Consider the following 13,229-nt stretch of genomic DNA (forward strand, 5'->3'; position numbering starts at 1 on the left):
TCGTAAAAACAATTTACTTTATATTGTATAAAAATAAACACCCTTTTTTATGCATATAATATACCTATGATTTCTTCAATAAAAGAATTTTGAGATTTAAATAGCATTGCAAACGTGTAGTTAACATTTAGCAGTGATCTGATGAAAGTTATATAATAAAGCAAATTTGAAAAACGTGTTTAAAATTTCAAGGTTTCTTTTGAAGCACTATTATTCACAAAATTGGCGTTAAATTATGCAGAGAGGTTTTCCAACCCTAACATTATTTTGGTTTTATTCAGCAGCGTTTAGGTTTATTTTTAAGAAAACAAACATCCATTCCTTAAGAGTTTGTTTATCTTATTCCTTTATAGCAGTTCTCCAGGGATTCCTGTCATGCAAATTTCACTAACATCTACATTTTATTATCCGCATTTTTCAGCGAGCATCTATATTTTATTCATAAAAAAATTACGTTGATATTAAAAGTTTAATTTTAATTTATTTCTCTTCTATTTACATGCAATATTTCAAGCCATACTAAAAAAATTTTAAACACGTATCGATGCAATCGTATACGAATTTGGATGAAATCTACTTGCAAAAATGTGCCGAATGTTTGCAAAAAAATAAGTAGAACGATTCAACTGCAGAAAAATTCAGTTTTGAAAATATAGTATAGATTCAGTTTTCAGTACTTTATACCAATCCTATTTTAAAAAGCGCTGTTTCGTAATCGCGTTTCCACAATGCAATGGATTGCTCACCGAAGTACCATTTCGAAAGTTGGAAATGCTTCTATTTTATTGCATACATTCCTCTATGTCATACATTTTTTATCAGGCTTAGGATATTGTTGAAGGGATTTATTCATTACACGTGTATATCTCGAAAGTTTACAGAAAAGAAATACCTTTATTTTGAATTAAATATTATCCGTAAAAATTTATCGAGGTATGATAAAAAAAGAACAAGTATACAGTTTCTGATAGTAATTGTTTGCTCAAAAGTTATGTTATCTTTTTATTGGTGCGTTAAAACTTAGTTACATAATATATAGATTTTTTTTAAATAGTAGCTGCATATAAAAAAATTTATATAATGCATTTTCAAATATTTATATATATATATATATATATATATATATATATATATATAAAGTTCAAAATGAAGAATAAAACAAAGAAAAATTATAGACATATGAAATGATGACAAATGAATGACAAATTTATATATATATATATATATATATATATATATATATATATATATATATATATATATATATATATATATATATATATATATATATATATATATATATATATATATATATATATATATATATATACATTAGTATATGTCTAATTATATTTTAAATTTCTTTTTAAAAATAGTTTACTAACACAAACGGTTTAAAAAATGTTATCCTTCAGAACGCAGATTATTCATTTCTAAGAATATTATTATTTCAATGAAAATAACATATTAATGAAACTAATAGGTCTTCATGCATTTTAAATTGTATTATAAAAACTTACTGTTATTACATAATGCTTATTTTGTGAAAGATTTACATAAATAAGGTAAACCAAATACATAGATATAGTATAAAAATGTAAACACAATAAAAGTTTTGTATTTTAGATAATTACCTAATATTTAATAGTGAGTATTTATCTAAACAAGAAACCGACTTTCATATATACTATAAATCCGTTTATAAAGTAATCTAGTTTATTGATAAAATGCTCCAAATGTTACGTATGAGGAGATAGGCTCAAAGGCTTTTTATTTGTTCAAAAATAAGATGGTTTAATTATTCATCTAACCGATCAGTTTAATTCTGTTGAGTAAAATTTAACTTTCAATTTCTGCAAAAAAGCAGGAATAAATTTCAACAGATCTCCTTTTATTCTTTTCCAACAAAGGAAATTTTGCCTGCAAATTTTAGACAAACAACACATTAGCAACTACCAACTACACTTAGTAACTACACTAAGTAAAGAGACTCACCGGACAAAAACTTAGTCAACCTTATTAGACAATGCACAAATTAATACAGTAATCTAAAGCAAAACTTCATTATTGTATAACTGGATATACTGCAGTTTTGGTTCTCTAAATAAGAATCTTCTTCAGCGTCTGTACACCTTGCGTGTACCAAAGCGTGTACAAGTGGTAGTAGATCAGTAAAGCGTTAAACTTTGCTTTTCTACAGTCATTAGAGGTTTAGTTCTTTACATTTCTACTGCCATTGGGTGTTTATCTCTTACTTTTCTACTGTCATTTAGTACACATTATCATATTAACCTTGTACACTTTTAGTACGAAAGAGGATTTGGTATGTATGTCAAGACTCTTGCTTAGTGAGCCGAGACTAGAGTATGTCCATTTCTCTTCTTTATTTGTGCTTTATTCATGTAGTTTTTTGCTTTTATCTACGTTACACAAAGTATACCATATTTTCCTTTTGGATAATAACATGTAATTTCATCTTTTGTCTCTACAACTGCATGAAACTGCAGTGACTCACAAGTTTATGCAGCTACTTCTCATCCTGTTTAAGTAACTGGCTGATGATTCATCACGCAAATCTACCGAATTGTAAAAGTAATGATTTCATTTTTTTCTACTACGTCTTTCTGATTTTCTATGGGGATCAAGTCAGGTGATTATGCAGGCAAATTCAAATATTATAGGGTATATGAGTGTTCATAAGACCTGTCACATGTTCTTCCAAACTAAAAAAACAGCTTTGCTGTTGTCATCTTGAAAAAATAGGGATATCAACAACATATTCCTGATTAAAATGTTGATGAAAGGCCACACGTGACCATCTTGAATGCTAAATTAAAAACGTTAGCTTTAATTTTAGTGGCTATCTCCTTGACGAAACATCACGTTTTAAAATCATGCTCTTCAAGATTTCCCGAGATAAGATACATTTTTTTAACATTTGTAATGTTGATCAAAGAGGTTTCTAAACAAAAATGAAAGTCCAGTGGAAATTTATACATTTCAAGAGATTCATAAAATTCGAAAAATTAAATGGTTTCTAACAGTATACTGCAGGCTGTGTCAGAACGGAAAATCTGCTTTTTTGACGAAACATTTTTGACAGTAAATGATGGACAATGATAAAAAATCTGCATTTTAACCTTGATTAGCAATATGCATTTTTGACAACAATCACTATACTTGTTTTTTTTCTTCTTCTTTTTCCTTTTTACTGCGTATTTATTGTTTTGATTGCGTAAAAATTTGAATGGATAATTGCAAAGTTGTTATCGCATTACAAGATATATAAGATGCTGTTACTATATCAGTTTAATAGTTGAATGCTTAAGACCATGAAAAAAATTTTATTCAAGTTGAATTGAAATTAGCAATTGTCATGTTTTTTTAAAGCAAATTGAAAATTTTGAAAATTAAACAGTGGTAGGATTAAGGAATTAGCTAGAGTAAAAAATATACAAAGGAAAAAAATATATGATATTATTATTATCATTATTATTTTTATATCTTGATTTTTCATTCCACAAACTTAAATGATTCCACTAATGATTGATTGAAATAACTAAAAACTAAAATTGTGTAAAGGTTTTTCTTTTATGAATAAGAATGAAATTAATTGTATGTAGCCTCGTTTGCTACGAATATATTTCAGGCATAGATACATAATTACAAGATGATTTATGACTAGTATAATAATTAATTTCATACGTCACGAGCAGGACAGAATCGTCGAATTTCAATATGCATTTCTGACAGTAATTCTTTTTAACGTAATTGTTTAGCTGTTAAATCATTTAAAGACCCGTATTATTGTTTATTAAATTTATTTTTACATTAAGTAATTTCTATCCTTTTCTTTGCAACTATGTTTTGCGTAAATGGTGTTCGTTTTTCTCTAATTTTACTCCAATTTACCTCATAACTTCGAGATGCTTTTTCATTTACTTCATGATTTTTTTAAAATCAATATTAAAATTGACAAAGGAAAATCTGTATTTTTTTTAGATAAATGCTATCGAAAGAGTGTATATCTTCTTTAATGCATTAATTTAATTTTAAAAAAAGCTTTTATGCTCCTTTTTGTAGTATTTTCTAGAAAAAAAAGAAATTTATTTCAAGAAACTGACTATTGCCTATGGGATTTTTTATAGTTAAAAACAAAATATAGCGTTTACAAAAATCAATCAATTGAATTTTACTGCCAAAAGGAAAACTTGTTATTACAGCGACATCTTATTTTCTCCAGGAATATATTTTAATAAATTTTATTTTCAATAAATTTCTTTGATTTATTTTTGGAATTTATTTACAAAATAGAACTGGATGGAAAAAAAATTTAATTTCGATAATAGGCAGTTTTATTTTACGAAAAGTAAGATGCAAACAAAAATAATTTTTACCAATATTTTTAACTCTCAAATTTACTTTTATTTCCCCTGTGAGATATCATTTAAAAACATTTTATTTTTCAAGCATTAGAAATAGAAGCACAGTGGCGAAAAAGCTTTAGAAAGTAAATACAATTTTAAAGCAAGATACGTTATAGAATTTTATTTTTTCTTCCATTACACAAAAATGAAATCCACTTTCAATTCTTTGATTAAAGATAAAACCTGAAGCAGGTCTATTTTAGAATTGTATTCCGAAAATAAGTGGTTAAAAATGGCGGGGATCTTCAATTTAGGATTCCAACTGAAATCATCTAGTTTCGAAATAGTAGAAGAAAATTGGAAAACGTATTATGCTCTAAATTTATTTTTTATGCCAGAGAAATTTATATAGATTGAAAACGTAGTTTATAATGGATCACAAGTTTAACAAGACTTACCACTTCTTACAATCTTTTTTTTTCACTAGAAACAAGTTTGTTTATTTTTCTTTGCCGGTAAAGGATTTATTAAAACGTTGAGTTTAAAACAGCTATTTAGAAAATTTTCACATTCACTTTGTAGCGCTGCTTTTTAAAGTATTTCCTGAAGAATTCTATAAAACTTCAGAGAATTTTGCCCCACTATTGATTTTGTATTCTATTTTTATGTATATAATTTTCAGATGGGAAAAGTCACTTTCTTTAGATAGAATGTTAATGGGATGGTTTTTTATTCTATTTTCGGGATGAAAAAACACATTAAAAAAAAATCAATTGACTTCCTTAATAGTTTCATTTATTAGTCCCATTTACTACAGATTGTGAAGGACTTGATATTTTACTATGATGGGTTTTTATTCTCTTTCAACATTTGTGTTGAATAAAAATAATATACAAGCTTTCATTTGTTAGAAGTTATAGGAAATCTGAAGCTATCTAATGATAATCATATGCTTATAAGCTAAACTCAATTTGAAAATGCAACATACATACCTTTGAAGTAGTAACTTTTTTTATGCCCATTTCTTAGCGTGTGGTGACAGCCATGACTAAAATGATTCGTACCGACTCAAAGTAGTTTCGTTTATAAAGCTATCATTGAATCGGTACAAATCACTTTAAGCCAAGAATTCTGGTTCTTGGTTATAGCTAGATCTTCTCGCTCAGCTTCTTAATGTATATTGGAATAAGATATACCAGCATAATTATCATTTTTCACAAAAGACTTACTGTGAAACTAATTATAATAATACTATATATCCTAAAGATAATAGAACTACATAGTCAAATATGAGATATACTGATTGCTTCACTTGGAGCTAAATATTTCACAAAGTGGAAGTGCATTAAAATATGAAACTTGTAGAATTTATTTTAAATTTCACCATAACTTTAAAATACTCACGACTAGAAAAGTGACACAAAATAACGTTTTATATATTGCATAAAAAACGCTTTTTTGTATTTTTTTTTAATTATTTATATCAAGTGGTGGGTGAAATAACTTTCCATCTGATTTCTTGAACCATGAATCATCCATTAAGGCATTTCATTTGTTACCGCAAGTAAAAATTCATCCTCAAAGAAGAGCAAGTTGGCATATTTATATAATACTAAATACCACATAAACAAACGTATATATAACTAACGAACATTCTCTTAAATATACGACCTCTTTGAACTTAGAAAAAGTATTTATAATTCTAAGTATTATATTATGTTTTAACATCAAACATGCTCATGTATCTAAGTACGTAAATAACATAATATAATTCTAAGTATTATATTATGTTATAACATCAAACATGTTCATGTATCTAAGTACGTAAATAGAATAGTCTTATGCAATATATCTAAATACTGATATTTGATGCAATTGTTAGAATATATGCTGCAAATATTAAATTTCCAATAACAAAGATTTTAAGGACTCTTTAGTCTCAAAAATTCCTCTGATTTAGGATCAAAATTGCAAGGATATTTAGGATCATAAAAATATAAAAATATACTAAAAAACATTTCAACTATTTTTAAATTAAACTTATATTCCAAAGAAGTAAGATAGTTTAAATGTCATAGAATGACTATAGGATTATTTCTGTAAAATTAGCGGTATAGACTATGTATTGAATCGTCTATTTATTCAAGTAATCTACTTAGCAAATTACTCATGGACTAATGCAATTTTTTTATTAAGTCATGCATTTATTATTGAAATGAAATTTAGTAAATTCAGTGCGTACTATTTCGTAAAGTGCGTACTATTCGTATTATATCAGTTCCTTGGAGCATAGTTTATGATTGATTAAAAAAAACGCGTCTTTAATGCATTCATTTCTTAACAATATATTTCAAAATTATACATATTGTTTTTAGATTACATGTTTAATTAGAACACTAAGATTTACATTATGTTCTTTTGATGGTACAAGAAACAATCAGAGAATTGCGAAATTAAATATTTCAAGCTGAACTTTTCATATCTGAAATAAAGAGTCTGTTTAAATAAAGTGTAGTTGCTAAGAAAATGTTACCCCAGTATCTGTATCAAAACCTCTTTTGGCGACGTAGAAACCATTAAAAGAATAAAACTTCAAACGTTTCTTTGATACAAAATGAGGAAGTTTTGAGCATTAGTTAAATATTTGCAGATAAAATAAATATAATGACGTAGGTAGAACTGAATGCATTTTAAATGTAATAAATTTAATTGCTGTGGTATAGTGGTTCGATATAAAGTTCAGTAATTAATCCTGATGTTTAATAACAAAATGCAAAATGATTTTCAACTAACATTATTTTTACTTATCGTTAAGTAATAACATCAATTATGTCTAAATTAACATCGCTTTCCATTTTAACATAATGGAGTCTAAGTACATACTTTTTAACCATTCAAAAAGTTGAGAAAAATTTCTTTGTTTTATGAAAGTTGGCAATTGTACAAGAACAAAGCAAAATAGAGGTATTGTTTTCATCTGTTTATCTTTGTGTGATGAAGGAGTGGATAATATTTTTAAATTTGATATTAAATTATTTGCAAAGACTGTAGTACTTTGATTACAACAGAAAATGATTAAGTAGTGGTATAAATTAAAAATTTAAAAAAAATTGACTTAAGAACAGGAACAGAACATATCATAAATTAAATATTCGAGATATTTGCGATAGATTAAAAATAGAGCTTTAAGTCAACCAAAAGAGGGAGATGAACGGGAGGAAAGTTAGTCTGCATTATTAATGTAATACAATTACCCAATTTAAGTATATTTTCTTTCAATCTCTCAGGAGAAGAGATCGTACTTCGTATTACATTTGAATTATTGATCAACTTTTCCTTACTTTTTCAAACATCACAAATATGATTAATTTTCTTGAGTTCTCTTTTTTGTTGAAAGGTAAAGTATTAATTTGTATCATATTTAGAACTAATGGTTATCTTTTAACATGTAGTATTGTTTCCGAGCAACAAAATTTTGATGAATTCTCCCACATTTTGTTTTTGGATTAAAAGGTATTTTTTTTTAATATTCGGTTTTAATTTGCATGACGTTTAAAATTATTCCGTAACTTTTAAACATGCGTTCTTGTTTCTGAACAACAAAATTTTTATAAATTCTCACAAATCCTCTTTTTTGTTAAAAAAATCGAGGTTTTGTTATATCATATTTTGATTTTGTTCGTATCATATTTAAAAATATTGCCAGACTCTTCGTCATTTAGTGATGTTTCCAAACATCACTTTAATGAAAACTTATTTATTTTCCTTTTAGTATAAAAAGAGAGATTTTTTGGACTATGACAACGCTTCTTTTCTTGTAACTTTAAAGTTCGAATTTGATTGCCATTTTGAGAATGTATATTTTAAAAGTTTGTTGAGAAAAACGTTGTATTTTTTTAAAACAAAATTTAAAAAAAAGCGAAAGTGCTCTGATAGGTCATTAATGATCGTAAAATCAATGTTTATATTAGAGGAATTTTTTTTTCCCCAATGACCACCTGGAGAATGACCTTTCGTCCTACAGGCATCATTGGGCAAATTTGTTAACCACTCTTTCAGGGTCATCATACTGGATGAACCAACGTTGCCCCCCCCCCCTCCCAGTAAGGACAGATAGTACGGAGAATGAAAGAATATCCTTGCCCGAGATTCGAACTTAGAACCTTTCTGATGCAAGGACAGTTCCCTGAGCCCTACATAGGCCGCTAGTCAACAAAAAGGTACAAAAAATAGGATACGTGTCAAAATATTAAAAAAAAACACACACACATCTTTATGATTCTTGAAATGCAAAATTAAAAATCTCTAATTGTTAAGAAACATTTTTAATTTTATAAAAATAACTAGATGCTTGAACTTATTGGGTAAAGATATTGAACTTGATTCATAAATAATAAATGCTAATTTATTAAGTAAATAATGACTATAAAACTGTAAACAGATCAGAGGAATTATTAAACTTGCTAAATTAATTTTGATTCATACAAAACACATGTCAAAAGTACGAGTATGATGCCTGTCAAAAGATTCCATCCGTAAAATTGATTAAAAGCACAAAACCAAATTATTCAAAAGCAGAAAATAAATTCAAATTTCTGAGAAATATTTCTAAACCTCCTAACAAATAAAATTCACTTTTGAAATGTTGACAGATGATTTTTTTAGTGGTCGAAACAATTTTCATACTTTCATTTAAAAGCAATAAAGGAAATTCGTTGGTTACATCTTTAATCAAGAGAATAATTTAAATGAACGCATTACAAAGAAGTGTAAAAACTTTTTTTCGTATAAAAAAGATGAAACGAAGTATTCCGTACAAAGTAAAAGCATTTCATTCTCTTTTTACAGAAATCAAAATGCATTATCAGAAAGAATTTAATCAAAAGCTTTTCCTTTTTCTTGTAACGTCAACCTACATTACCGAAAGTTTCGGATGTTTGAGAAACACAAAAGTAGGTAGCATAAGTAAATTATTTTTAATGTCAACTGAAAAATTCAGATTCATTCTGATTTGCAGGAAAAACATTTAAAATTGGGATACTGTACAAAAGAATAATCAAAGCTTTGGAATTATTTTCATTCATAACGGAATAAAATATTTTTTTTCTATGGATAATATTTAATCCCTGTTATCAAGCAATTTTCTAAAAAAGCAGAAGTTTTTTTGGGTATATGCTGATTATATGAACTTCTAAAATTCAGATATATTTTGAATTACAAAAATATAATTAAAGGTTATGATATCGTACAAAAGTTTGTAAGTCTACATGCACTATGGTGCCAAAAATATCATGGTTAGGGACCAATATTTCTGTAATCTAATGGATGAATAGAAGAGCAGCGTCATTCTATTCTTCGCTGTGTTTGTTTCTTGACATTTTTAACTTTTTTGGGAAGAATTTGTTGGTAACTGTTTAAAGTTTGAATAATTCCGTACAAGCGATTTTGAAACGTTATATTTTTTTAAATTTAATTTGAATGAATTAACATTTTTATTATATTCTCGCCCCACGCTATAAAAATCCTGGAGCGTAATGTTCATGAACACATATTAAAATAAGTCTAAAAAATATTTTTATGTTAATAGCTAAAATAAGTAACAGTAAAGATAAGAAAACTGTTAATCTCAATACTTCATTTTTCGTTTTATTTATTAAACTTTCAGCTTATTTTTGTGTTGCATAACAATGTCATAATTTTCGAACGAAAACGTACAAAAAATAGATCTTCCTTTTAGACAAAAATGGGTCAAAGACATCTTTTTATGGCATTTGAGACAGGAATGGAACACATTTTCTGTTCTTTTTCTTAAATTCTTTTATCTAGTTTCACCAAAAAGTAGAATTCAGTTTTATAAATTACCAACAAAAACTTACTAACGCACAAAAAAAAGAATGAAGATATATTTTCTTCGTACTACGTTTTTTTATTGAAAATATGAAGTCCATTCTTTACGATTATCATATTCAACATTTTCTTTCTTTTGCAGTTGATAGCTCTAGACTCTTCATTGAAAAGAATTTCCTACTAGATCCGGTAAGGAAAAAAGAAAACTCTTTCGAAATATCATGCAATCTTTTTCTTCCTGAAAGGTGCATCAATTCAAAGATAGTAAGTTGCTCTCAAATAAGAAGAGGCAGCAAAATTCTACAAAAAGTAAGTTTGATGCATTTCAAAAAAACACGAAATATTTTGAGTTTTCTACGCATGCATTTTCCATCCATCAAATTCTTAAAATAAATGCAATATTTCAATTATTTTCTGGAAAAAACCTCGGATTTAACACTTTTATAAAAACGAGAAAGTGCCTTTCTAAGATTTATTCATCTTTTAGGAATGTTTATATAATTGATTATTTTATAAGAGACATTTTAATATTTTAACATCTTTATTAGAGAAATAAAAGATATATATATATATATATATATATATATATATATATATATATATATATATATATATATATATATATATATATATATATGTACATCTTTGTTTAAACGGAATCATATACAGTAATTTCAAGCAATATTTTCGTACAAAACGATAAAACAATGAAAAAGAATTGAAATGATTAAAAAAATGAACCACTTAAAATAGATCAAAGAATTTGAATTATATTTGTTGAGAAATATTTTAAGATCAATTTGAGGGTTGTGGTGGCTCAGGGGATAGAGTACTCGCCTCCCAATGAAGTAACTCGAGCTCCAGAATCCCTGGCTGGTTGAAACGAATATTGGACATGCCTCACACCAACCACAATACTGACGTAATCCAAACGGATCATGAGTTAGAGTTCCCTTGCCTCAAGGTTAACCATGGGAGGTTTTCATGGTTTTTCTCTCCATGTAACGCAAATGTGAGTTTGTCCTATCTAAAAGTCCATCACGAAGAAAAATTTATCCAAATACCTTAGCACAGAAGTTTCCTTGTCTTCTGGATTTTATTGAAAATTACAAAGCTACGGAGTTAAACATTGGTAGTAAACTCAAAGTTTTTGTCGGCTGTTCTGTGGCACTTAAAAAAATTTCATTTTGAGATTATCAGTATGCAGCATTTAATTACGGTCAAAAAAATAATTGTTATTCCGTACTTTAAAGTAATCTCTTAAAAAAAATAAACACTAAAATCGTATAAAATATCCCAACCAGATATCATTCCTAAACGCAATCCTAAAAATATTTCCTTTCTACTCATTTTTACAATAGAAGCTTTAACTCAACTATAATCAACGACATGTTAGCTAGCAAGTCAGCCGCTGACAAAAACATTTCAACATCTGTTCTGAGTGTTGAGTTTTCTTGTTGTGCGTGTCAAACACTTTAATTATTCTTCGTAAGAACCACAAATTTAACACACTTAGAATAAACAGGAATAGTTCCATTTAAATAAGCTGTTAGGAATATTAATGTAACATATCGTTTTGCAAAATGCATTTTAACAATTTTATTATATGAAATATGAGATATTTAAGAAATAATAAATACTAATAATAATTTTCTTACTAGTGCTTATCGAGAAACATTTACGGTTTAACTATCTCCCCAACCATAAGCTAGTTGCCTTACCCTTGTTAAACATGTTTCTAAAATTTGTGCAAATAGTTATCTCCTAAATGAAGAGCTGCTTTATTTAAAGCTATCGCTGTAGACCGTTGCCTTCCTTTTAATGTTATTACCTATAGAAAATTAGCTTCGCAATCCAACCCACTCTCCAAGTATAAGTTAAACAATTTGATTGTATCAATGCATTATCCGAAAATTAGTTCTCGAATCTCTAAAATTTTGAATAAACTAAATCACAGCTATCTTAGAGACCCTATTGCTGCTATTAAGATGTGGTATTTATCAAATTTCATGTGAATGTGTTTCTTGCGTAGATATTTCATAACCGTTGTTGAACAACAGACTCAATTTTTGAGTTTACAATTACAAACGTTCAACGCCGTAGGCTTGTAATTTCGAATTCAATCAAGAATTGGAAGACATTTGTCTTCGTGGAGGATTTTTTAATGGAACTAACCCGCATTTGCGTTGCCGCATTGGACAAACCAAACGTACCTTTGAACTTTACATTCAGAATTAGGGATTAATGTATTTAATTGATTGATTGATTGGGTGTATGTTTGCGGACACACAGTTCTAAAAATGCTTCAAAATAAATTTTATTTTACCATAAATATTTAAAAGAAATTAATACAACTTTTTACATTTTCAGCCGCTTGTGGTATTTCTGCTGTAATAAATAAAGTTCTCATGGACGCAACGATTACATTGTTATATTTTTGTTTTTCTAGTATACAAGACATGTAGTTTCTTTAGAATATAAGACATGCTAACTCAAATCTATCTCGGAGTGCCTTTTGATGCATGAAGGTTGACGTAGTTGATAACTCCGTCCGGATCACCAATGTGGGGAGATTCATTGTAAAATCACGTCATCCTTCATCTATAAATTGGTACCCCAAGAATGAATCGAGTTAGCATGTTTTATAAACTAATGAATTGATATTTAATTATCGTAGTGGTAGTTGCTCTTTTTTTGGGGGAATAAATAACATCTCGATTTTTATTGTTGGTTATAAGAAGAATCTGTACTTTATGTGGTTACTTAGAGTGAATTTAGAAGAATTATAAAGCACATATTAAGATATAATACAAAAGTACGATTTGATGAAAGTCTTATTACCCTAGAAAAAAGTAGGGCTTTGATCTATTATTTGCCCAAAATAGATAAATGTGTATATTATATTTCAAGTAAAGCAGAGAAATTTAGATTTTAATATGAAACATGTAATTCTATGAAGTAGTTTTGTACGTTAAATTACTTTTATTCGCTATCTTGATTAAATTATTTTTAACT

General features: G+C 27.4%; 1 protein-coding gene across 3 annotated transcripts in view; it reads right to left on the reverse strand.

Annotated features, from left to right (window-relative positions):
• LOC107436145 (GTPase-activating Rap/Ran-GAP domain-like protein 3) overlaps nucleotides 1-13,229 on the reverse strand; it is a 607,350-nt gene that overhangs the window by 197,256 nt on the left and 396,865 nt on the right. The gene's annotated exons all lie outside the window — the stretch shown is intronic.

The sequence above is a fragment of the Parasteatoda tepidariorum genome, chromosome 3 (assembly GCF_982258835.1).
Source record: "Parasteatoda tepidariorum strain Cologne lab strain chromosome 3, Ptep-v5.0, whole genome shotgun sequence".
Classification (NCBI taxonomy): domain Eukaryota; kingdom Metazoa; phylum Arthropoda; class Arachnida; order Araneae; family Theridiidae; genus Parasteatoda; species Parasteatoda tepidariorum.